Below are 25,507 nucleotides of genomic sequence, written 5' to 3' on the forward strand. Positions count from 1 at the left end.
ACAGTATAGCAATGATAGGGTCCTTTGACTCCTATTAAAATCTCCCATTTACTAAATTGGTACCGTGTATTTAGAGCGTAACAACTGACATCTGAGGCACTATTTATCAAACTGTATCTGGTTACTGTTTAATGAAATAAAAGAAAACTGAATAGTAAATGATGTAAATCAAACGTTTTGTGTGTTACAGGAATGTCATGAAAATATCCATCCATGGGATCTTCTGGGGTTCCCTTGGGACTATTTAACTTTCTAATTAAAATTTTCCCTACAAACATCAGTGTTCATGTTGTGGTAACTTGTATAACTCTAAATAGTTGTTTTTTGTGCAGTTTTGCTTTGAATCATGAGGGATGTAATGGAACCATTTGTCAACAATACTTTACCAGTTACATGGATTTTTATGCATGGTGATGAACCAAAGCTTGTGTACCAAGTAAAAAATATATACAAAATTGACAATAAATATATTTTTTCTATCTTCATACTTCCACAGTATAGCAATGATAGGGTCCTTTGACTCCTATTAAAATCTCCCATTTACTAAATTGGTACCGTGTATTTAGAGCGTAACAACTGACATCTGAGGCAATATTTATCAAACTGTATCTGGTTATTGTTTAATGAAATAAAAGAAAACTGAATAGTAAATGATGTAAATCAAACGTTTTGTGTGTTACAGGAATGTCATGAAAATGTCCATCCATGGGATCTTCTGGGGTTCCCTTGGGACTATTTAACTTTCTAATTAAAATTTCCCCCTACAAACATCAGTGTTCATGTTGTGGTAACTTGTATAATTCTAAATACTTGTTTTTTGTGCAGTTTTGCTTTGAATCATGAGGGATGTAATGGAACCATTTGTCAACAATACTTTACCAGTTACATGGATTTTTATGCATGGTGATGAACCAAAGCTTGTGTACCAAGTAAAAAATATATACAAAATTGACAATAAATATATTTTTTCTATCTTCATACTTCCACAGTATAGCAATGATAGGGTCCTTTGACTCCTATTAAAATCTCCCATTTACTAAATTGGTACCGTGTATTTAGAGCGTAACAACTGACATCTGAGGCAATATTTATCAAACTGTATCTGGTTATTGTTTAATGAAATAAAAGAAAACTGAATAGTAAATGATGTAAATCAAACGTTTTGTGTGTTACAGGAATGTCATGAAAATGTCCATCCATGGGATCTTCTGGGGTTCCCTTGGGACTATTTAACTTTCTAATTAAAATTTTCCCCTACAAACATCAGTGTTCATGTTGTGGTAACTTGTATAATTCTAAATACTTGTTTTTTTGTGCAGTTTTGCTGCGAATCATGAGGGATGTAATGGAACCACTTGTCAACAATAATTTACCAGTTATATGGATTTTTATGCATGATAATGATCCAAAGCTTGTGTCCAAAGTAAAACATATATACAAAATTGATAATAAATATATTTTTTCTATCTTCATACTTTCACAATATAGTAATGATAGGATCCTTTGTCTCTTATTAAAATCTCCCATTTACTAAATTGCTACCGTGTATTTAGAGCGTAACAACCGGCATGTGAGGCAATATTTATCAAACTGTATCTGGTTATTGTTTAATGAAATAAAAGAAAACTGACTACTAAATGGTATAAATCAAACGTTTTGTGTGTTACATGAATGTCATGAAAATTTCCATCCATGAAATCTTCTGGGGGTTCCCTTGAGACTATTTAACTTCATAATTAAAATATCCCACTAAAAACAACAGTGTTCATGTTGTGGTAACTTGTAAAATTCTAAATTCTTGTTTTTGCTGTGAATTCCGATTGCCGAAGATAATATCTGTATTAATGACAGTCCGCATAAATAGTACAAACTTGGATTGTGTTCTGACAACGTTTCTTCACCTTTTTTATTTACACACTCGAGAAAAAACACGCACCATTCGACATTTTTTTATGCGGTGTTTAATATAGATTAACCATCAAGAACAATCCTATCGCGTTTTCATCAATCTGCCGAACTGTTACATTATACAGAACAAAGACTAAACAAGAAAACATGGTAATATTATGTAGTCCAATTTTATACATTTGTCTCTTTCCATCGAGGACCGAAATAGCCATATTTGATTTTGGCTCGATTATTTTGATATGCGTCCCGATAAGGGTTTCCAACATTCCACTTATATGGAAATACTTAGGCCTTTCAATTTTTAAAATTCTATGAGGCCTGTCTATTAGTGTCACGCGCAATTTATTTAGTCTTTGTTATTAAACACTCGCGTTCCTTATTTCAAATTACCATCGCTTTCAATTGCTAATTTACGGTACATGTTCACGGGCTGGGAGGCTGCAATCACTTCTGCAAATTCATCACGGTTATTGTCGTGCAATCTTATTTACTAACTTTCGCCGTATGGAATTCATATTATTTAGAAAGCTGTTAGTTTTATTAACTGACATTTTGAAGACCTTACTTTATAATAATTAATTTATTCCGTATTAATGTTTCATGATCTTAAATATGTACAATGGTGGCTAAAAAAATAACTTAAAATTAAGCATCTTGTAAGATATTTCATGACTGGCTTTAATTCAAATTTTGTCCAGTCAGTCCAGTCTGATTTTGTTGGCCAAAAAACTGAATATTCAAGTATATTTTGGTTTTGTGGCATTATTTAATAATTCTCTTAATAGTAAGAAGTTTTTCTTAGATGAATTTTTATTATTTTCTTGAATAACAACTCCAAAAAAAGAGGAAAATAATAATTAACAAAATGTCTAAATTTTGTTGTCACTTAAAAAATTCTCTAAAAATGGTTTACAACGATATTAATAACTTTGAAACAACATACTCAATTAAAAATTCAATAAGAAAGTGTCTTAATAAAAAATAAAATTTAAAGGATAAAAGGATTTAATTCAAAATATTGACCATTTGTCCATGTCATTATATATATAAAATATATTTCAATATTCCATATGGATTTTTGATTTTTGTTAACATATAAAAAATGGCGGAGGTATTATGGTCCTTTATATGCTCATATTACTCTAATTTGATTGCCCAAAAATTTAAATATATTAATGCTTTGTGGGACATTTTAACAATATTCGTAAATTTAAAAATCTATTCTCAATAGGATTTATATTATTTTATTGAGAAGAAAAAAAAAACACAACAACAACAAAATAATAATTAACATAAAACATCAATAATGCAGTCATCGCTAAAAATTTAAGATGTTCCTTAAAAAATGGTTTACAATGTTATTAATAAATGTGAAATAATATACTCGTTTGAAAATACAAGAAGACGTCCTAACAAGGAAAAAACAAGTCCTTTTATAGACAGACAAATTGGAAGAATCAGCAAATAGAATCATTTCTTGTCTTCAAGTAAAAAAAAATAATTAATTGAGTCATACACAGTGTTTAGTAGAACATTCAGACGTCGATTGAATGAACAAAGTGTGTACTTCAGTAAAGAAACCATCGGTATCAAAAATAATATTTAAATAAGAGTAAAGTTTGAATAAAAATAGATTAATTATTCTTCAGAATTTTGGAGAAGAGTACTTTGGAGTGATAAACCAAGTTCAATAGAATAGGATCAAATAAAAGTAGTTAAACCACAAAAATTTTGAAAAATGATGAATGAAACATTAAAGTCGAGGTTCCTTTTCTTGCCATGGTATAGGACCATTACAGAAAATTATAAAATGGTCCGTTTTATGTCTAGAGATATCATGAGAAATATAATGGAACCATTTGCCAAGGATAATTTAAGTTTAATGAATTTCTATGCATGATAATGATCTCTAGCATGCAACCAAAGTAAAAAATTGATAATAAATATATTTTTTATATATTTAACAATACCCATGCTACCACGACATAGTAATAGTAGGGATTGTTGTTTGACACCTATTAAAATCTCCTATTTAAATATTTCACTGCTGATTAAGTAATAGAATAAAATTTCAACTCCCAAGGATCTAAACTTGATAAATATAGAAACTAATTATAACCTAAATCAATGATTATCACAGTCAATTACTGGTAATAGCCACTTTACTTTTATTCTTACTTCAAACTAATGAAATCGATAATGTCAACATCCATCCCAGGACAACGTAAATCAATTAAAATTTAGCTGCACAAAATAAAGAACCTTTCAATACAAATTGGCGTTCCAACCACAAGTAATTTCGAAAATCAAAAGGCGTCAAAACACTTAACCTCAACCCCAATACTACAACCTGCAATTAGCACACCTCGTACAACAATAACCCAGACAAATATCAAGCACTTAATTCGAAAGGACCGGCCGTCGATCCCTGCATCACCATTACCGAAAGTTACCTGACTTTTACGAACCAAACACAATAGACGCACCGATACAGCATCTAAAAGGTTAGCCGCAGCCCTATTGTTCTTCGGCTAACATTTTTGTCTGAGCTTTTGTGTATACCTGCAGGTGCATTTCTCGAAATATTTCTAGCTTTTCATTTCGAATTTTCAGCATCATTGGTTATTGGCAATTAATTTCTGCGATTTTTAGGGACGAGATTTATCGACTGGGTCTCCTCCAGTGTTGCTGGATGGGAGCTGAACCATAACTATTTACAATCAGTGATTCAGAGAAATTTAAATTATTCTTAAATACGCAATATCTATTGTCATGGTGAGGAAATGGCGATGTTACATAAAACGTAATTATTTTATTAATGGTTTAGCTTCTGCAAGGGATAAAAAAAAGTAGTGGTCCTTTAGTGGATGCCATAATTCAATCTCTTGTAAACAAATCTACATCTGCCCGACACAAGTATCAAAAATGTATCAAATGTCACGTAGAAAATCGTTTACTTCGTATATTGGGCAACGCAATAATTTTTTAAGATACGTGTAGGATGTGTTGAAAAAATCCACCTACTTCTATTTTTAATGATTATCATATTTAAGAGTTGTACAAGAATTGTTTAAAACTAGAAAGAGAAATTAGATTCATGGGTTATACACCTACTTGGTCTACAACGACCTACTTCGGACTGCATTGTTTCAATTGTTTCCCTGCAATTTGGCTTGATCACGTAGGAAATTAGCGTTGTAATTGACATGTTATTGCAGGCAAAATGTTAGTCAAACAAGGGAAACATTAGTTGGTTAACGTCGTACCTTAAAATGTCATAACATTCACTTAAAACTTTCCCACCTCCCAAGTCACATCCACACTTTTTGCATCAAACCACAGTCTTATACGCAAAACACACATACAAGAGTCGCAATGTCAAAACAATATGTTCAAAGTCTGTCAAAATAATCGAGTTTAAAAACACAGCTGTAACAGCGACAACTGACGGCAAGTTGGTCTTAAGTTTACTGAAAACTAGCTAGATGGACTTATATCTCGACATTCTCTCCGCACAGGTATGGCATCAGGTATATTCATTCCAAATATCTTGACGCGGACGTTGTTATTGAAGACACGCTACAGAGTTTCATCAACTAGAAAAATGTTTAATTGGAAAGTACCGAGGTGTGGTTTGTAAGCTCCGAGAAGAGGTGAAATTTTAGAAGGTTCAAATTAAGCAGTTATCTTATTGTGCATCAAAAATTTTAATTAAACAATACCGAATTTTGAAATTTCAACAACTTTAACTAACTAGGACCTTTCCATAATTGCTAACAACAACTAATAACTCATAGTGATGAGTTTATGCCAATTTTCTGCGACATTATAAGAGAATCTTTAGATGGTTTTTTATTTTTCTAATCGATGATCCAAAACAACTTGTCTAAGCACATTATATAACGAAACAAAACATACCATATTATGCAATTTAAGTAGATTCCAAGGCCATGGGTTATATATATGCTTGCTAATGTTAATTATATAGAATATTCACGATTAATTCTTCCTAATAACATTTTTATAGTAATCACTAATATGAAACATCATTTAATCAATTTTAAGTGAATGTTAGCAGAAGTCCTTGAAATAAACCAATAATGATTGAAGTACCACTTGGTACCCGCTAAAACATATTTTATTAAAATAATAATAACATACAGATTGCACATGCATTTTTGAAAAATCACCTTTATATATATATATATATATATATATATATATATATATATGGCATGGTATAGGACCATAACAAAAAATTATTGATAAAATGGACCATTTCATGTATAGAGGGATGTAATAGAACCATTTTTCAACGATAATGTTCCAGTTACATATATTTTTATGAACAATAACGATCCAAATTTTACGTCTAAATTATTTAAAATATAATTATGTTGAAATTCCCGTTGGCCAGCAAAAAATCCGGAACCAAATCCAATTGAAAAATTATAGAATAACATGAAGTCCCAACTAAAACATCCAAAACCATCAAATTTATATGAATTGTGGTTATTAACTGAAGAGAATTGTAGAAGTGAATTTCAATATTTCTTTGAATCTGTACCTGGCCAAAATATTAACATTTTTTAAATTATTATAATAATGATTGAAGTACCACTTGGTACCCACTAAAAGGTATTTTATTAAAATAATATTAACATGCAGATTACATATGCACTTTTGAAAAAGCACGTTTATATATATTACCAAGACTAATGTGTTAATAAATTCACATACACTTTATGTACCAGACCCTATATATACCACAAAAACTTTGGTTCTTGGCATGGTATAGGACCATAACAAAAAATTATTGATAAAATGGACCATTTCATGTATAGAGGGATGTAATGTAACCATTTTTCAACGATAATGTTCCAGATGCATAGATTTTTATGAACGATAACGATCCAAATTTTACGTCTAAATTGTTTAAAATATAATTATGTTGAAATTCTCGTTGGCCAGTAAAAAATCCGGAACCAAATCCAATTGAAAAATTATAGAATAACATGAAGTCTCATTTAAAACACACAAAACCATCAAATTTATATGAATTGTGGTTATTAACTGAAGAGAATTGTAGAAGTGAATTTCAATATTTCTTTGAATCTGTACCTGGCCAAAATATTAACATTTTTTAAATTATTATAATAATGATTGAAGTACCACTTGGTACCCACTAAAAGGTATTTTATTAAAATAATATTAACATGCAGATTACATATGCACTTTTGAAAAAGCACCTTTATATATATTACCAAGACTAATGTGTTAATAAATTCACATACACTTTATGTACCAGACCCTATATATACCACAAAAACTTTGGTTCTTGGCATGGTATAGGACCATAACAAAAAATTATTGATAAAATGGACCATTTCATGTATAGAGGGATGTAATGGAACCATTTTTTAACGATAATGTTCCAGATGCATAGATTTTTATGAACGATAACGATCCAAATTTTACGTCTAAATTGTTTAAAATATAATTATGTTGAAATTCTCGTTGGCCAGTAAAAGATCCGGAACCAAATCCAATTGAAAAATTATAGAATAACATGAAGTCTCAATTAAAATACCCAAAACCATCAAATTTATATGAATTGTGGTTATTAACTGAAGAGAATTGTAGAAGTGAATTTCAATATTTCTTTGAATCTGTACCTGGCCAAAATATTAACATTTTATAAATTATTATAATAATGATTGAAGTACCACTTGGTACCCACTAAAATGTATTTTATTAAAATAATAATAACATGCAGATTACATATACACTTTTGAAAAAGCACCTTTATATATATATTACCAGTACTAATGTGTTAATAAATTCACATACACTTTATGTACCAGACTCTATATATACTACAAAAACTTTGGTTCTTGGCATGGTATAGGGCCATAACAGAAAATTATTGATAAAATGGACCATTTCCTGTATATAGGGATGTAGTGGAACCATTTTTCAATAATAATTTTCCAGTTACATGGATTTTTATGGACGAAATTTTACGTTTAAATTGTTTAAAAGATCATGTTGAAATTCTCGATTGGTCAGCAAAAAATCCGGATCCAAATCCAATTGAAAAATTATGGAATGACATGGAATCTCAATTAAAACACCCAAAACCATCAAATTTATATAAATTGTGGTTATTAACTGAACATGCCCGATGACTTCTTCCTAATAACATTTTTATAGTAATAACTAATATGAAACATCATTTAATCAAATTTAAGTGAATGTTAGGAGAAGTCCTTGAAATAATTCAATAATGATTGTAGTACCATTCGGTACCCACTAAAACGTATTTATTAAAATAATAATAACATACAGATTGTATATGCACTTTTGAAAAAGCACCTTTATATATATTATCAAGACTATTGTGTTAATAAATTCGAACACTTTATGTACCAGTTCTTTAATTTAACAGCAATGTCGGCGGGGGTCTTTAAGGTATGATCCACTGGCAGCATTAATTTCGCAAATTAACTGCGGACGTATTCACAAATAAATAAGCGTTTCGTGTCGGGAATTCCTAAATTAAATTTAACAATTAAATTATGAATGCGTATAAAACCGTTTTTTATCTCGTATGTAAATCTGCACCGTAAAGAATTTCAACAGGAACGCTGTTAAATGACATATTTTCGGTTAAAACCGAGAGACCATATCTCTTTGAATTTATACCTTAAAATTTAAACTTTGACACAAGATTAAAAACTTGTTCTGTGGATAGTTAAAACTACAGAATGCTGTCAGCACTCGCATTATTAAATTAATATTTTTTATAATTTATTTACGTATCTCGGACGGAGTATTTTATATGAATGTTTCGTAGAATTTATATAAAAATTTTTAAGGTTTCGGTCTGGGTATGCCCAGTTATTTATTGTCGGTTCGGATTCATTAATGTGGGGAATATTTATTGCATTTTTGGACCATATTTTTTGGTTTGAGTTGAATAAATTTAAATGCATATTCTCTTCATGGTACGCTGACTATTGTAAACACGTCGGAATAATGCACGATTACTGTAAAAATACCGATAACATTGCGGATATCCGGAGATTCCAATATTAGAAAATAATTCAGTGGGGAGATATTCAGGGCATAAAACTATTTTTGTAAAAACTTTCGAAACACCAAAATTTAAATTATAACACAGATTTTAAAGCTACTTTAAATGGCCTCAGCTCTCAACCTCAGATTAGTCAAGTTCAAACATGAATCTATCAATTATTTGTATAAATAATCATAAATATTTATTTAATCATCTTAAAAGAAAATGAAAAAATGCTGAATGTTGAAATATTTTCAAGAGTTAAATTACAAATAAACACCATAATAATTTTTTTACTTGAATACATATACAGTGGTGGCCAATTTAAAGTTAAACAATTTGTTAAGATATTTTACAAAAGAATTTAATTGAAATATTAACCAGTCATAGAGTTTTATTGATTTTTATTAAAAATAGTGAAGGTATTATGGTACTTTAAATGTACACATTAGTTTGATTTGTTTGGCCAAAGAAACTGCACATTTAAATATATTAAATTGGCACTATTAACTTCTAATGTTACGAATCTATTCTTAGTCAGATTTATATTATTTTATTGATTTTCAGTGGAAAGAATAAAACATAAAATTCCAAAAAAGAGGGAAACTATCAAAAAAGAATATTCAATCAAAAATAAAGTTTGTATAAAAATTATACATTATATTATAACTATCCTCCAAAATTTTGACGAAGAGTACTTTGGGGTGATGAATCCAAGTCCAATAAAATAGGATGTTAGTAAATAAAACTTTGGACCCTAAATACACTAAAAAAACTTTGAAACGTGATGGAGGAAATATTAGGGTTTGGAGTTTCTACCCTTATCATGGTCCCTTGGCATGGTATATGACCATAACAGAAAATTATTGATAAAATGGACCATTTCATGTATGGAGGGATGTAATGAAACCATTTTTCAACGATAATTTTTCAGTTACATGGATTTTTATGGACGATAATGATCAAAATTTTATATCTAAATTGTTTAAAATATAATCATGTTGAAATTCTAGATTGTCCAGCAAACAATCCGGATCCAAATACAAATGAAAAATTATGGAATGACATGAAGTGTCAATTAAAACACCAAAAACCATCAAATTTAGATAAATTGTGGGTATTAACTGAAGAGAATTGTAGAACTTAATTTCAATATTTCTTTGAATCTAATCTGACCAAAATATTAACAGTTTTATTAAATTATTATTAAATTATATATATTTTATATGTGTTATTTTGATTTACTAAAAGGAATAATTGTAGAAAGAATATGGTATAATTATTTCAAATAAAATATAAAATTTATGGAATGTCATGAAGACTCAGTTAAAACACAAAAAAACATCAAATTTAGATGAATTGTGGTTATTAACTGAAGAAAATTGTAGAATTTAATTTCAACTTCAATTTGAATCTATACCTGATCAAAATATTAACATTTTTTAATTATTATTAAATATTATATATTTTTTATGTTTTTTTTATTTAGGAATAAAAGGAATCATTGTGGAAAGAATATAATATAATTATTTCAATTAAAATATAAAAATTATAGAATGACAAGAAGTCTCAATTAAAACCCCAAAAACCATCAAATTTTAATGAATTATGGTTATTAACTCAAGAAAATTGTAGTATTTAATTTCAATATTTCTTTGAATCTATACCTGTCCAACATATTATATCTTTTTTAATTTTTATTAAATTATATATTTTTTATATGTGTTATTTTGATTTAGGAATAAAAGAAATAATTGTAGAATGAATATAGTATAATTATTTTAAATGAAAAATAAAAAATATGAAATGACATGAAGTTTCAATTAACATATAACACCAAAAACCATCAAATTTAGATGAATTGTGGTTATTAACTGAAAAGAATTGTAAAATTTAATTTCAATATTTCATTGAATATACTTGGCCAAAATATTAACATTTTTTTAACATTATTTTGATTTAATAAAAAGGAATAATTGTAGAAAGAATATAGTATAATTATTTCAAATAAAATATAATATTTCTGACCACTACTGTACAGGGTGTTTCATAACTTATCCGAAATTTTTTAACCAAATATGCTCATCTGAATAATAAAGTATTTCTTAAAAAAATCTACTAAAAGATCAAAAGAAAACGAGATAAAAATTGTTTGGGTTACAATAAATGAAAATATTAAGAAGTAAAAACTGTATAAAAAAGTAGAAAAACAAAGTTTGTTACAAACTTTAACGTTTTTTACCTCCTTTCTTGTTGGACTTTTATTAGATTTTTTTTAAGAAATCTACTTGTTATTTAGAAGCGCATATCTGGTTAAATATTTTCTGATAAGTTATGAGACACCCTATATTTGTTGTTATACAAAATTGGCTTTAAACCAGCGAAACACAGATGGGAAAGAGATAAGACCCTACTTATAATTTATCTGAAATCAGTTTAATCCCAAAATTACCGAACTGTAAAATTTAATGCAATTAAATTTGCCGAAAATTGTTAATCTTTTTCCGTGAATCGCACAAATCTGAAAGCGCAGCACAGTTTTTTGCCTCCATCCAATTACCTTAGCTAATTAATGTAACTTACAACTAAATAACGCAGACCGCTGCACGGTAATCTTCGGTAAGTATCTGAGGCATCCCGATTTCTGGTATTCGTTTTTTGGAAAAAAGCAGTTTCATTAAACGGCCTTCGCATTGTCTCGTGGCGGTCTTTGTCTGTTCCCGTACCCGATAGTTGCGGAGATAAGTAACAAAGTAAAAAATCACCAGCGTAGCCGGCCCGTAATCAATTCAATAACCGCAACCACTAATTAACACTTCCTTGTGGTGATTTCAGGAGTACTTGATAAGTGGTGGTCAAACATTTATCTTTAATGTCCGTGCCTACGTTAGGTACCTCAAATTCCGAGATCCGGTACTAAACAGACGAGTAAATATTCCCTAACAATTGGAAATAGAAGTATATTACAGATTCTTAAGAAAAACGTGTCATAAAAATTGTTACAGGTGAGGGTACCAATTTTTTACCAATAGTTTTACAATGGTCGATTGGTTGGGCGCCAAACCGGTGGCGTCCGTGGAGTACCACGACGCGCCACTGGTCAAGGTACGGCGATACGTTGGACCGATGCGCCTCATAGTCACGTTGATAACGAGTCTCGCAACGATACCTTCCACCCCCGCCGGCTCTTCGCTTGCGCAGATCACTGCTATCTGGATCGAAAAGTCACGAATTGCACGCCATGCGTGATCACACTGCCGCTCGAAAAATACCGACCGAGCTCTCTCACCATTATTTGCACGTACGGTACGACACCACTACAACTATTTTACGCTGTCCGTACTTTGTTCAATACGATTTTATTGTTTAAATAGTTTAGCATTCTATGAAACTCAATTTCCTGTTGGAATTCAATTAACAAGTAAATTATCCATTTGAGTTCTAAGGAGGAATTAAATAAGTACCATTTTTACAAGAATTTTTTCATGATAAAGGCCATGAGACGATAAAAATATCGAATCGGCTCCAGAAAGATATCGGGCTTTCAGGTCTTTATCTATAACCGTTTCTGAGTAAATCAAAAAATACTGAAAATTAGGAAAAATTAATTTTTTCAGCGCTGTGTGAATCGATTGATCTAGATGCCGGATATGTTTTGGGGGACGATGGCAGCTTTTTGGAAAAAAAATGAGAGCTATATCGGTTCACAAGTACCTTAAAAAAATGAGTTTATTTTCTTAATTTCATTTTTTAACCATCTTACGATTACGACACAATTATGAAATTATTTTGTTTTAATTCCTCGTCCAATTTCCGATGAATATATGAGCTTTTGGAATTTTTAAAAACGGTACGCCATATTGAAAAAAAATAAAATCCATTTTTTTGCTCAAAAATCGGGATTTTAATAATTTTACTCTTGAACTGGTATGATACGGAACTTATTTGATTACTGAGCTGTGAACACAACAGAAAAAATTAGATACACTCATATCAAAATATTTTTTTAATCTACTTAATTACTATTATAAACTTTATTAATCACTGTAATAATAAAATCAGTATACATTACTATTGTATCGATATTTAATTAATTTAACGACCACAAGATAGAACTGTAATTCAAACCAGGTAACACTGTTTTTGTTTTCTTTATGAAAACTCACCATCTGTAGATAATGTTAAAATTATTGACTGTTGACATTCGAAAGAAGTATTGGCTGTATTTTTATCTATATTTAATAATTATTTTTATTTGACTATATTATTATTTAAGTGAAAATATGTCGACACCTAAAACTAATAATTTCAAGTATTGCATTTGTTCTTAAAATTCTTAAAAAAAAACAGGTACTCCAAAATATATAAAATCTGATAAAGATTCTAAAGAGTTCTCAGCTGCTTTTGAGGGTCCAATTGCAGTCGGTGATATTCTGTGTTCTAATTGTCGTGTTAAAAAATATAAGAAAACGAAACTTGAAGATGAGGATCAGGAAACATCGGTGGAAGATGAGTCAAGCACTGATGATTCATCATTCAATTTAGATGTTGTATGTGATGATGATACAGAAGAATGTCTCGAAGTTCAAATTAAGAGAACTGTTGTAACTCACAGATCTAATCCAAATCTAGAAGTTCTTCCTCAAGATGGCCGTATGCAATGCTTTATTAAGAAAAGAATTTTCATTCCGAATGGGAATCGATGTTGCAGCGATCATCTCATAAAAAAACGCTTTTATACAGAGAATTTGAACCACTTAAAAGTTTATTCTAATTGGAGTAATTTAAGATCTTCTGAGTTATCTAAAATGATGGAAAGTTTGGCTGTTGAATGTGACTCTACACTTCTTGATAAAATGGATGATTTTCGAATACCTGATGAACAACTTTACATATTTACTGGATTTTTTCTGTTGTTTTCACCAGCTCAGTAATCAAGCAAGTTCCGTATCATATCAGTTCAAGAGTAAAATTATTAAAAATCCCGATTTTTGAGCAAAAAAAAATGGATTTTATTTTTTTTCAATATGGCGTACCATTTTTAAAAATTCCAAAAGCTCATATATTCATCGGAAATTGGACGAGGAATTCAAAAAAAATAGTTTCATAATTGTGTCGTAATCGTAAGATGGTTAAAAATTGAAATTAAGAAAATAAACTCATTTTTTTTAAGGTCCTTGTGAACCGAAATAGCTCTCATTTTTTTCCGAAAAGCTACAATCGTCCCCCAAAACATATCCGGCATCTAGATCAATCGATTCACACAGCGCTGAGAAAATTATTTTTTTCTAATTTTCAGTATTTTCGATTTACTCAGAAACGGTTATAGATAAAGACCTGAAACTCGCACTATCGAAGTATCTTATTAGTACTAAGATTCCCTGAAATTATGAGCCCGAACACTTTCTGGGGCCGATTCGGTATATTTATCGTCTCATGGCCTTTATTTATTTAATTATGGGTGTTCAATTCAATCAATAATATTTGTAACAATTTTGTAAGTACTTTCAATAATGTGACGAAAACTGTTTTCTTTATAAGCGTGAGTTCTCTTATCCTTCTTATCGTCCAGACGACATAAACTAAGTAAACAATAACATCTGTGTAATTTACTTACTTTAAAAAATACATATTTACCTTTACCTTCACATAAATTCTTATTTGATTTAAAATGCACCATGTAACAGGGAGACATTTAAAAAAGAAGGGGAGATAAAAATAAACAAAGTGATCTTACCTTATAAAATTTCCAGAAATTGTTTGATCAGTCCAATTCTTGTGTTCCTTGAAATGTTCTCGTCTCATAAACATTTCACAGATAAAATATAGACTACTACAAAAGTATAATAAACTAATTTACATACATCTTACATCTTATAAAACAGTCCACGTTACATTAAAAAAAATTATATTGAAAAATCTGACCTATAGTTACTCCTTATACTAAAAATATAACTTATTACAAACATCTTCAGTAAACCTATATTGTATCTCTACTACATAAGAAATTGGTACTCGAATATACTACAAAATGATTTCCAAAATTATAAAGTTTAAGGTGAATTGCAGAGATACATTATTATATTAAATAAAGAATAACTTTTAATACCGACTCTTATAATTGTTATTAGAAGTTACTCCCTGACTTATGTCATGATCACAAACATTTTCATTAAACCTATATCACTACAATTGTACATAAGATAGTAAGTAGTAGGCTAATTATAATTAAACAATGCTTTGTGTATACCAAAGATAAACTTTACAAAGAAATAAGTTAATCTTTGTTTACAAAAAAAATATACATTTACTAATAATAATAATGTGATAACCACATTGTGATTATGATCATCCATTTCAAACAAATTCGGTTGTTCAATTGTCATTGAAAGGTTATATGTTAATTAATTTAAGACAATTCGAAACATCTGTTCCGAAACAGCCAATGCATCAAAGTCATGTTAACGTGGAGTTTTGTGGTAACGTTATGGGTTCCAGAGGGTTCCAACAGTCGGGCCGAGATCCTCTGATAACGTTTTGGTCAGCTTACCTGGAATAAAGAAACAAGCATGTTAACAACACGACCAACATCAAAGTTATGATTATATTTATTCACACGAAATATCAAACCCAAGTTAAAAAATTGAATTTCTAAATTTTAAATCAGTACATAAATGAATTCTTACGTTTATTTTGCGTATTATTAACTAACTGGTTATGATAACTGGTTAATGATTTATGCGTGTTTTATTTGGTTTTATCAGATTTTAAATTGGGGTAAGTTATTTGCATACGTATGCAAAATTATTAATTTTATACGAACCGTATCAAACGATAAATCGGATCAATGTTTTCAGTTATGGTAATGCCAACTAATATTAATTTTAACTCAATGCAATGTACAGTTAATATCTAATTAGATTCTTCAGTATGTAAATTATTGATATAAATATAACTCACAAGATTATGCAAAAATTTAATTTTATATCAATGATTAAAATTAATCATATAATTTGTAAGTACCATTTGCATACGTAATAAACAAGAAAGAGACTTTCAGTAAACATTCCAAATGAGTTTTAGCTGAAATATGTAGGCAGGTTGTGAAAATAACATAAGTAATAACTGTTTTTTTATTAAGCCATTTAGTTTCCACATATGCACAACAATTTGTAAAAATATAATTAATATGCATTATTAAATAATTTTAGTTATACACTTCCACTTTGTTGTTTGAGGTAATAAACTAATATAAGTTACTCATTAACTCAATAATCATCGGTTGAAGTCGGTAATCAAATTGGTGCAAATGTCCAAGGTCCAGTTTAGAATTTAAATCTGAACAACGTGCTTAAACAAAAACGTGCATAATTACGTTTTCGCTAATTACTCGAAATTATCTCATTGTTTCCAGAGTTAACAATTTACTTTTTTTGTTACCTGTTCCGTATTTAGTAACAGGTGTGCAATAACTCCCAAGAAACGTTTTAATTTATAAAAATGATTAATATAATTCTGGGTAATATTTAAATAACAATTTTATCCAAAATAAATTACGAAGATCTGAAACATTCTCGGAATTCGTCTGAATGTGAGTTCTTCAGAAACTGTGGGCGTTATATTTTTTTACACAACTGTAATTAAATTTAATTCGTAAAGTCAGTTAAAAAATTACGCGGTAATATTACCGCTAATTATCGTGGTCTCGTGGAGGAAAAGGGGGAACTTATTGGGGCACAAATATTGTGGTGAAACCGTGTTTCTCACGATATTACAACACAGTACATAATACACGTATGAAATGTCAATAACTAGACAATTTATACGTACAATAATTATTTACTATAAGGTTAAGTAAATAAATACATTTTAAAAATATGACTGGAGAGTGGATTCAATAAATTTCAGCGATCAGTAGCTTTCAGTGAATACGTGTATAAAGTGGATGAACGACTAGCAAACATTATACAATTGCACACATGTAAATATATTCTAAGGAGTTATAGTTAGAGGCGGAATGTTGTTATGCATTTATGCCTATGATTCATAGAACTGTTGCTTCACATCCTAGTGTTCCATGCGAAAAAGTGAAAGGATTATTAATGATTATAAATTAATAAAATGCCAATTTCTGATGTTTTGCATGTTTTAAAGGAAAATAAAATACAATAACAAAATGCTAAACTGGTAGTTGGACCAGGTTAGATCAGTAAATGTCTTTCGTAGTTACTGCAAAAATTATGGCGACATTGAAAAACTATCCTTACATTGTATAAACATAAATTTACAAAATAATCTGTGGAATACCAAGAATTAATATCAACATCCATAATCTTAAAGCTAACACAATAACATTTTACTAGAAATATACCAGTTATAACATTGGCTAGCAACGTCAATGATTTCTATGAATTAAAGATCTGCGGTTTGTCTTATTTTTCCACTGTTATTAACACTAACATAAATAGAAATTAGTTTTCTAAAAAATATTTCTAAGCACTGTTTAGGTCATTAAACTACAATTTCATCATTTTAAATATCCAACGTAACACTTAATTAAAAATATTCATTTCAATTTCAAATTGGTATTGATGACTTCAACACACATAAGACCCAATAAAAAATTATATTCATATATTTTAATTAGTTATCTAGTCATAGTTTTTAATGAGTTTACTTTTGTTAAAATTACCTTTATAAAAGAATCGAAGTATCACAATTTACATGACAATCTTACAATAGATTGACTTTTTAAAAGCGAACGTCCACTGTCCGGGCCCCGATTGTTTTTGAAACCTGTCAGTGTTGCTCCAAGAAATATAATTACAAGTCCACATATTACATTTTTAAAACTGATTGTGCGCTGACAAAAGAAAGGATTGCACCTTAGCTGAGACTAATTTATTAAATATAAAGTCCATTATGGTAAAAGTCTTAACAGTTTATTGCCGCAGTCAATAATTTACTGCTTACCCTTAAAAAGACGCCGCAGCTAATGCGAATCAAAGACGAGAATTTTGTGGTTAATTACTTTAATATTTTCTCATTAAAACATCTGTTGGTTATGATTTGCGGATTTCGTAACATGCGGTTTGCGCAACTGTCGATTGGTAATAGAAAAAAAGCAATTGTGCAGTGTAAACGTTAGGCCATTATTAAGAAAAGCGATTCCGACGAAACGTTTCGTACAAACATGGGATTTAATAACCGCATGCCCGCCAATGGGATTATCCCAGAAAATTGCAAAAAGTAATGAAACGCAATTTAACATTTTAATCGATTTGGTGTAATATTTGTACAGTTTGGATTATTATGTAATGTGTATTTGCAATTAGATTGTTTTTTTTAATTTTAATTGGAATTTGTTGATAAACTTGTAATGTACTGCGTACTTTTATAACAGTGTTGTTTATTTGTTTAAAAATAGATAGTACCTATATTGTAGTATAAGTAATATCACATTAAAATTTCTAGACAAGGTTTATGTTTTTGTTTTGGACTTGTCCTAAAAATTTTTTTCTAGGACGTTTCATCTTGTGCCGAAGTAATTTTCAAGCTAATAATAATGATTAAAAATATCTCAAGGCAATGGAAGAGTATTTTGGGTAAAAAGAGAGGATGATACGAGAAGTTCTCCTCAACGGAACTTATAGGTAAGTAATTAAAATTATATTTATTGTCAAAAAAGTTTCAGTCTATACTCATTAGATGAAGAAAATAGTTACTTTTATAAAATATATGAAATCAAATCAAAGGTCAAATTCTCAGGTTTTCGAGTATTTGGAGTTTGATAATTTTCTGTGTTTTCTGAACCAATTAGAATTATTAGAATTCTGTTTTCATCGCGAAAATTTATGTATTTTAACCTGCAAAATATATGTAAGTATTATAAAATTTGCCCTATTATAATAAATTTTTTTTTCAGTTATTATACTAATAAAGATAAATACGAATTTACGAAAAAGATATAATAAATACATCGAATTGAACAGTGGGTTGGTGGCAGTAAATAAATTTTGGTATTAAAAGCATTAGTATAAAATAAGATAATTTGTGTTATATTTGATTTGTTTTTTTGTAAAAAAATGATTTTTAATTGTTTCACAAAATGCATAATTGTTTTATGAAATTTGGTATGTACTCATTTCAGGGGGTGCTAAATGCAGTGGTGTAGTTAGATAAAATTGCTAAATTTTCATGTCTAAAATATTATATCCACATTGTGCGGTTTGAACCAAAAAACGTAACAATGTTATACACCTGAAAATAAAATTCATCATCAAAATCGGACAAAAAAATTTATAATATTTCATAAGAATATACTTTCAAAGCTGAAAATGTTACGAGAAATGTTAATACTTTAAAGGTGAGATTCCTTTTACCTTACATTCTACTAGTATTATTACCAAAGGACACTCTGTGTCAAAAACTCAAAAAATTTTTAGGTAGTAACTTATACTTGTTTGTTTAAACAAATTTTGAATTTTCTCAAATTATTTTGACTATAATCTGTCTTCTGAAGCAATTAGAAATTAGCAAGTGGAATTATTTATTTTGTTCTGTGTGTCCTACTGTTTTGAATAGTCTTAGTCATGACAAATTTATGTACGTAAATCTACAAAGTATATGTAATTATAATTTAAACAAAAGTATTTTAATAATGAATATAATATTTCGTAAGTACATACTTTCAGTACGAAAAATGTTGATACTTCATAGTCGAGATTCCTCTTATCCTTCTCTATTCTATTAGTTTTATTATCAAATGATACTCTGTGTCAAAAAACTCAAAATTTTTAAGTAGTAACATATACTTCTTTGTTTAAACAAATTTTGATTTTTATCAAATTATTTTGGCTGTAATCTGTCTTCTGAAGCAATTAGAAATTAACAAGTGGCATTATTTATTTTGTTTTGTGTGTTCTACTGTTTTTAGTAGTCTTAGTCATGACAAATTTATTTATCTACAAAGTAGATTTAATTATAATTTAAACAAAAATATTTTAATAATGAACATAATATTTCGTAAGTATATACTTTCAGTATGAAAAATGTTGATACCTCATAATCGAGACTCCTCTTATCTTACTCTATTCTATTAGTTTCATTATCAAATGATGCTCTGTGTCAAAAAACAGAGAATTTTTAAGAAGTAACTTATATTTGTTTGTTTAAAAAAATTTTAATTTTTCTCAAATTATTTTGGCTATAATCTGTCTTCTGAAGCAATTAAAATTTAACAAGTGAAATTATTTATTTTGTTTTGTGTGTTATACTGTTTTTAATAGTCTTAGTCATGACAAATTTATGTACGTAAATCTACAAAATATAATGTAATTATAATTTAAACAAAAGTATTTTAATAATGAATATAATATTTCGTACATACTTTCAGTACGAAAAATATTGATTCTTCATAGTCGAGATTCCTCTTATCCAACTCTATTATATTAGTTTTATTATCAAATGATACTCAAAACACTCAGAATTTTTAAGTAGTAACTTATACTTGTTTGTTTAAACGAATTTTGAATTTTCTCAAATTATTTTGGCCAAATTTTTGAGTTGTGGCTTATATTTGTTTGTTTAAAGGAATTTTGTTTTGTCCCAAATTATTTTGGCTATAATCTGTCTTCAGAAGCACTTAGAAATTAACAAGTGGCATTATTTATTCTACTATTATTTATTTGTATATAAGCAATTTTAACAATGAATGAAATTATAATATTTCGTAAGTACATACTTTCAGTGCTGAAAATGTTATGAAAAATGTGTATACTATATAGGCGAGATTCCTCTTATCCAACTCTATCCTGTTAGTTTAATTGGCAAAGGTATAATCTGTCTCAAAAAACTTAGAATTTTTAAGTATTTGTTTGTTCAAAGAATTTTAATTTTTCTCAAATTATTTTGGCTATAATCTGTCTCCTGAAGTAATCAGAAATTAAGAAGTGGCATTATTTATTTTGTTTTGTAGGTTCTATTGTTTCTAGTAGTCTTAGTCATTACAAATTTAAATATATAAATCTACAAAGTATATGTAAGTATAATTTAAGCAAAAGTATTTTAAACATGAATGAAAGTATAATATTTCGTTACGTACATTCTTCCAGTGCTGAAAATGTTGATACTTTATAGGTGAGTTTCCTCTTATCCAAATCTATTCATTTGTTTGTGTTCAATTTTTTTTAGTTGGCTTATGTATGTATGTTATATGTAAGTATAATTTAATCAAACGAATTTATAACAATAAATGAAACTATATATCTGGTAAGTACATATTTTTAATAAACAAAAGTGTATCTTCTTATCCATCTTTCCGTCTAAACTTTAACTTTTTCTTCACTTTCCATATTATATTCTGGGTCCGTGATATTTTTGATTTTTTACTAAAAATATTTCGTTCCTTTGTACCAAATTATATAGATAGAAAACTTATTTAACATATTTACATTATCTCATGATCCTAAGACCTAACTCCTCCCAAGTGTTGTACATAAAATAAATTCAAAACGAAACAAAAACCCATTTGTCTATTCCAACGTGTATGAAATTATATCTGGACCATATTTGTATGATAATGCCGACGTCCAACCAATGACATAACAAAACAAGAGTTAAATGTATGGTAAGTAGCGCGAACGTTGCAGAAGAATTCTCCAACTGCCGTTACGCCACTGATTATAATGCTGGACACGACCGACCGTCCGTGACCTTCCTTCCTCACCGGACCCCGTATGTCCCTCGCCCATGGGCGGATTACCTTTAACAGACTTAATAATTACTAGATGCCTGCTGGAAGATCGAAGCCAACATACTGCGGAAGATTTTACTGCCACAAGATTTACAATAACACTGTATTAGATACGTTGATACGTCGCATTTAAATATTGATAATAACAAAGCAAAATTATTAACGTCACAAAGAATAAACTGTTTGTCTGTCACCCCTTTATTTATTTCCAACCGTCAGTTATGTTACTTTCTGTACTTAATTTGTTGGTTTATTCGGCATTTTTCATGAATGTTGTACTTTATCTCACGATTTTTTATCATTTACAACAAACATTATAATAAGTTCAGGTCACACGTGTGTGTTTGCTTGTTCTTTTTAAACATCTGCCAACAAATTCAAAGATGACTGTCTGTGTTTGTGAATTGAGATAAAATTGTTTGCTAATTGTCAGTGTTGCAGAAGGCCCCATAAACAATTACACTGTCAGTTGAACAATCTAGTTGTAACACATAGAGTTACGAAATATTTTCATGGCATACATGATCCCAACAATCATTTTCTTATTAATTCCAATGATAAAATGTGTTATGTAACGTGTTATCAAATAACACTGAGGTGTGATGTTTTTAAATTCCTCTCGATCGGCTCGATTAACGTGGAAATCGTAAAGTTTGACAATGTAGCGTGTGTACCGCTATAAAACAGCAACTTTGCAATTTAAACGGCGGCATCTTCGTACATTCTTGATTATTAGTTATTATCGTTGAGGTCTTGCCACGATGCACCGCTGCGTGGCTGAATGTCAGATCGAGAAGTATTTGACATAAATTAAGGAGCAGATGCTGGAATTCCTTGCTTTAAGTGCACACTTTGTGGTATACACAAATGGATGAACCGTCTGGCGGGATTATAGTCATATTTCGTGATTACTAAAGTTTAAAACACTGCCTCAGCCTTGATTTTAAACGAGTCAGGAGGATTACTCGTACATACAGGTATCGGTGTTTTTTAATTAAACCAAAACCAGAGTCGAAGTGTAAGGAAAACACGGTGCACGAAGCATTTGCTTTTGAAATCACTTCTACGAACTGAAAAAAACATAATTTAATCCCACACATATTCGTAAAAAATACTTTCTACGTTTGAAGTTCGCCCACCAGAATTTGGGTAACCGGAAATGCCGCAAAGAATTGCAAGTTAACGTTACAAGAAAACTACCTCCAATTTTACTATTATGTGATATATTTCAATAGGCTGTATGTGTCTGTGTTATCATATTTACGAAAAGCCATTGCTGCGTTGAATCGTATATGGCGTTGGGGAATTTAAACTATTGACCGAAACTAGAAACGTATAATTTTACAATTTTATTCGTCGTTTAGATCAGTTAAATGCCTACTTAGCAGTCAATTTTCGAGGAACGCTTAATATAACAAGCACATAGCAATTACCCATATTTATAGCTAGAAATAAAATATTCTTGGCAAAACATTGGCATGGCGCCGCTGCCATACCAGACTATTCATTATATAATTTAAAGTTAAGCACAACATTATTCAAATTAGCTGAAAAAATTAAATCGCGTATAATGCGATAGTGTCATTTTCTACGAATCGTTTTGTGTAGGTCTAAATTCGACATAATTAGAAACCAAACAACGTTTTACGTTTCGATTATTTTATGATGATTTTATATCAATACAAATTCGTTGTGTGGTTTATGGTTCGTTTACAGCAACAAGATTCTCCTTATTTAACTCCATATCATTTTATTACCAAAAGACACAATAGATCTGCTATAAATACTCAATACAGAATTTTTGAGTACTAAATTTTATTTGTTGTTCTATTTTTCTATATTAATCTGTCTTCTGAAACAATTAGAAATTAATAAGTGGCAAAGGATAGTACTGATTTATATTTATTGTTTTAGGTTTTTCAAATTAATCTGGCTATATTAGTCTTCTGGAGCAATTAGAAATTGACAAGTCAAGTCATTTATATTTCTTCTTTGTGTTCTACATTTTCTCGTGATAATCACCTCGACAAATTATAAACATGCAAAATATATGTAAGTACAAAAATAGTTGTACGAATGAATGAAACTATAAAATTTCGAAAGTACATGCTTTCAGTAATGAAAATGTTACGAAAAACGTTGCTACTTTCTAGCCAAGTTTCTTCTTATTTAATTCCAATCTTATTATATTTTTATTACCAGAGGATACTCTGGGGCAAAATACTTGAGTACTAAATTATATTTGTTGTTTGATTGAACAAATTCTGTTTTTATTCTTTCCATAAGGAAAATGTTATGAAAAATGTTGATATTTTATAGAGGAGATTCTTCTTATTTTATTTATTTTCAAGATTATTTCATTACCAAATGATACAATAGGTCTAAATACTCAATACAGAATTTTTGAGTACTGTCTATGCAAGATTCTTCTTATCTAACTCCAATTTATTAATATTATTACCAGAGAATACTTTGGGGCAAAATACTTGAGTACTAAATTATATTTGTTGTTTGATTGAACAAATTCTGTTTTTTTCTTTCCATAATGAAAATGTTGTGAAAAATGTTGATATTTTATAGGCGAGATTCTTATTTTTTTATTTTCAATTTTATTTTATTATCAAGGGATACAATGGATCTAAATATTCAGTACAGAATTTTTGAGTACTTTCTAGGCAAGATTCTTCTTATCTAACTCCAATCTATTAATATTATTAGTAGAGGATACTCTGGGGCAAAATACTTCAGTACTAAATTATATTTGTCGTTTGATTGAAAAAATTCTGTTTTTTTTTCTTTCCATAATGAAAATATTGTGAAAAATGTTGATATTTTATAGGCCAGATTTTTCTTATTTTATTTATTTTCAATTTTCTTTTATTACCAAGGAGAACAATGGGTCTAAATACTCAATACAGAATTTTTGAGTACTTTCTAGGCAGGATTCTTCTTATCTAACTCCCATCTATTAATATTATTAGAGGATATTCTGGGACAAAATACTTGAGTTCTAAATTATATTTGTTGTTTGATTGAACAAATTATGTTTTTATTCTTTCCACAATGAAAATGTTGTGAAAAATGTTGATATTTTATAGGTGAGATTCCTCTTATTTTATTTATTTTCAATTTTATTTTATTACCAAGGGATACAATGGATCTAAATACTCAATATAGAATTTTTGAGTAGGTTCTAGACAATATTCTTCTTATCTAACTCCAATCTATTAATATTATTACCAGAAGATAGTCTGGGGCAAAATATTTGAGTACTAAATTATATTTGTTGTTTGATTGAACAAATTCTGTTTTTGTTTTCTTTCCATAATGAAAATATTGTGAAAAATATTGATATTTATAGGCGAGATTCTTCTTATTTTATTTATTTTCAATTTTATTTTATTACCAAGGGATACAATGGGTCTAAATATTCAGTACAGAATTTTTGAGTACTAAATTATATTTGTCGATCTATTTTTTTTTTTTAAATTAATCTGGCTACATTAATGTCTTCTGAGGTAATTAAAAATCAATATGTGACATTATTTATTTGTAGTTCTAGTTCTCTTAGCCATGACAAATGTATGATTTTAAAAGTATTTGAAATAATGAATGAAACGAGAATATTCTGTAATGTCAATCAGTAATAAAAATGTTTTCTGAAGTAATTATTGATACCTATATGTAAATATAATTTAATCAAAAGTATTAGTAACAATTAACACAGTAATGAAAATGTGAAGAAAAATGTTGACACAAGAAATTCT

At 29.0% G+C, this 25,507-nt stretch overlaps 1 protein-coding gene across 3 annotated transcripts in view; it reads right to left on the reverse strand.

The window, feature by feature from the left end:
• The window catches only part of LOC109595878 (epidermal growth factor receptor), an 80,877-nt gene that overhangs the window by 27,206 nt on the left and 28,164 nt on the right, over positions 1-25,507 (reverse strand). The window contains exon 1 of one of the 3 annotated variants that reach the window (XM_049962489.1): positions 14,724-14,910. The exons of 1 other annotated variant lie outside the window; for it this stretch is intronic. The gene's annotated coding sequence lies outside the window, so the exon portion shown is untranslated. Of the gene's footprint in view, positions 1-5,174; positions 5,355-14,723; positions 14,911-25,507 lie in introns of those variants that run through there. One more of the 3 variants, XM_049962488.1, reaches the window with a different exon arrangement.

The sequence above is a fragment of the Aethina tumida genome, chromosome 2, assembly GCF_024364675.1.
Source record: "Aethina tumida isolate Nest 87 chromosome 2, icAetTumi1.1, whole genome shotgun sequence".
In the NCBI taxonomy this organism is placed as follows: domain Eukaryota; kingdom Metazoa; phylum Arthropoda; class Insecta; order Coleoptera; family Nitidulidae; genus Aethina; species Aethina tumida.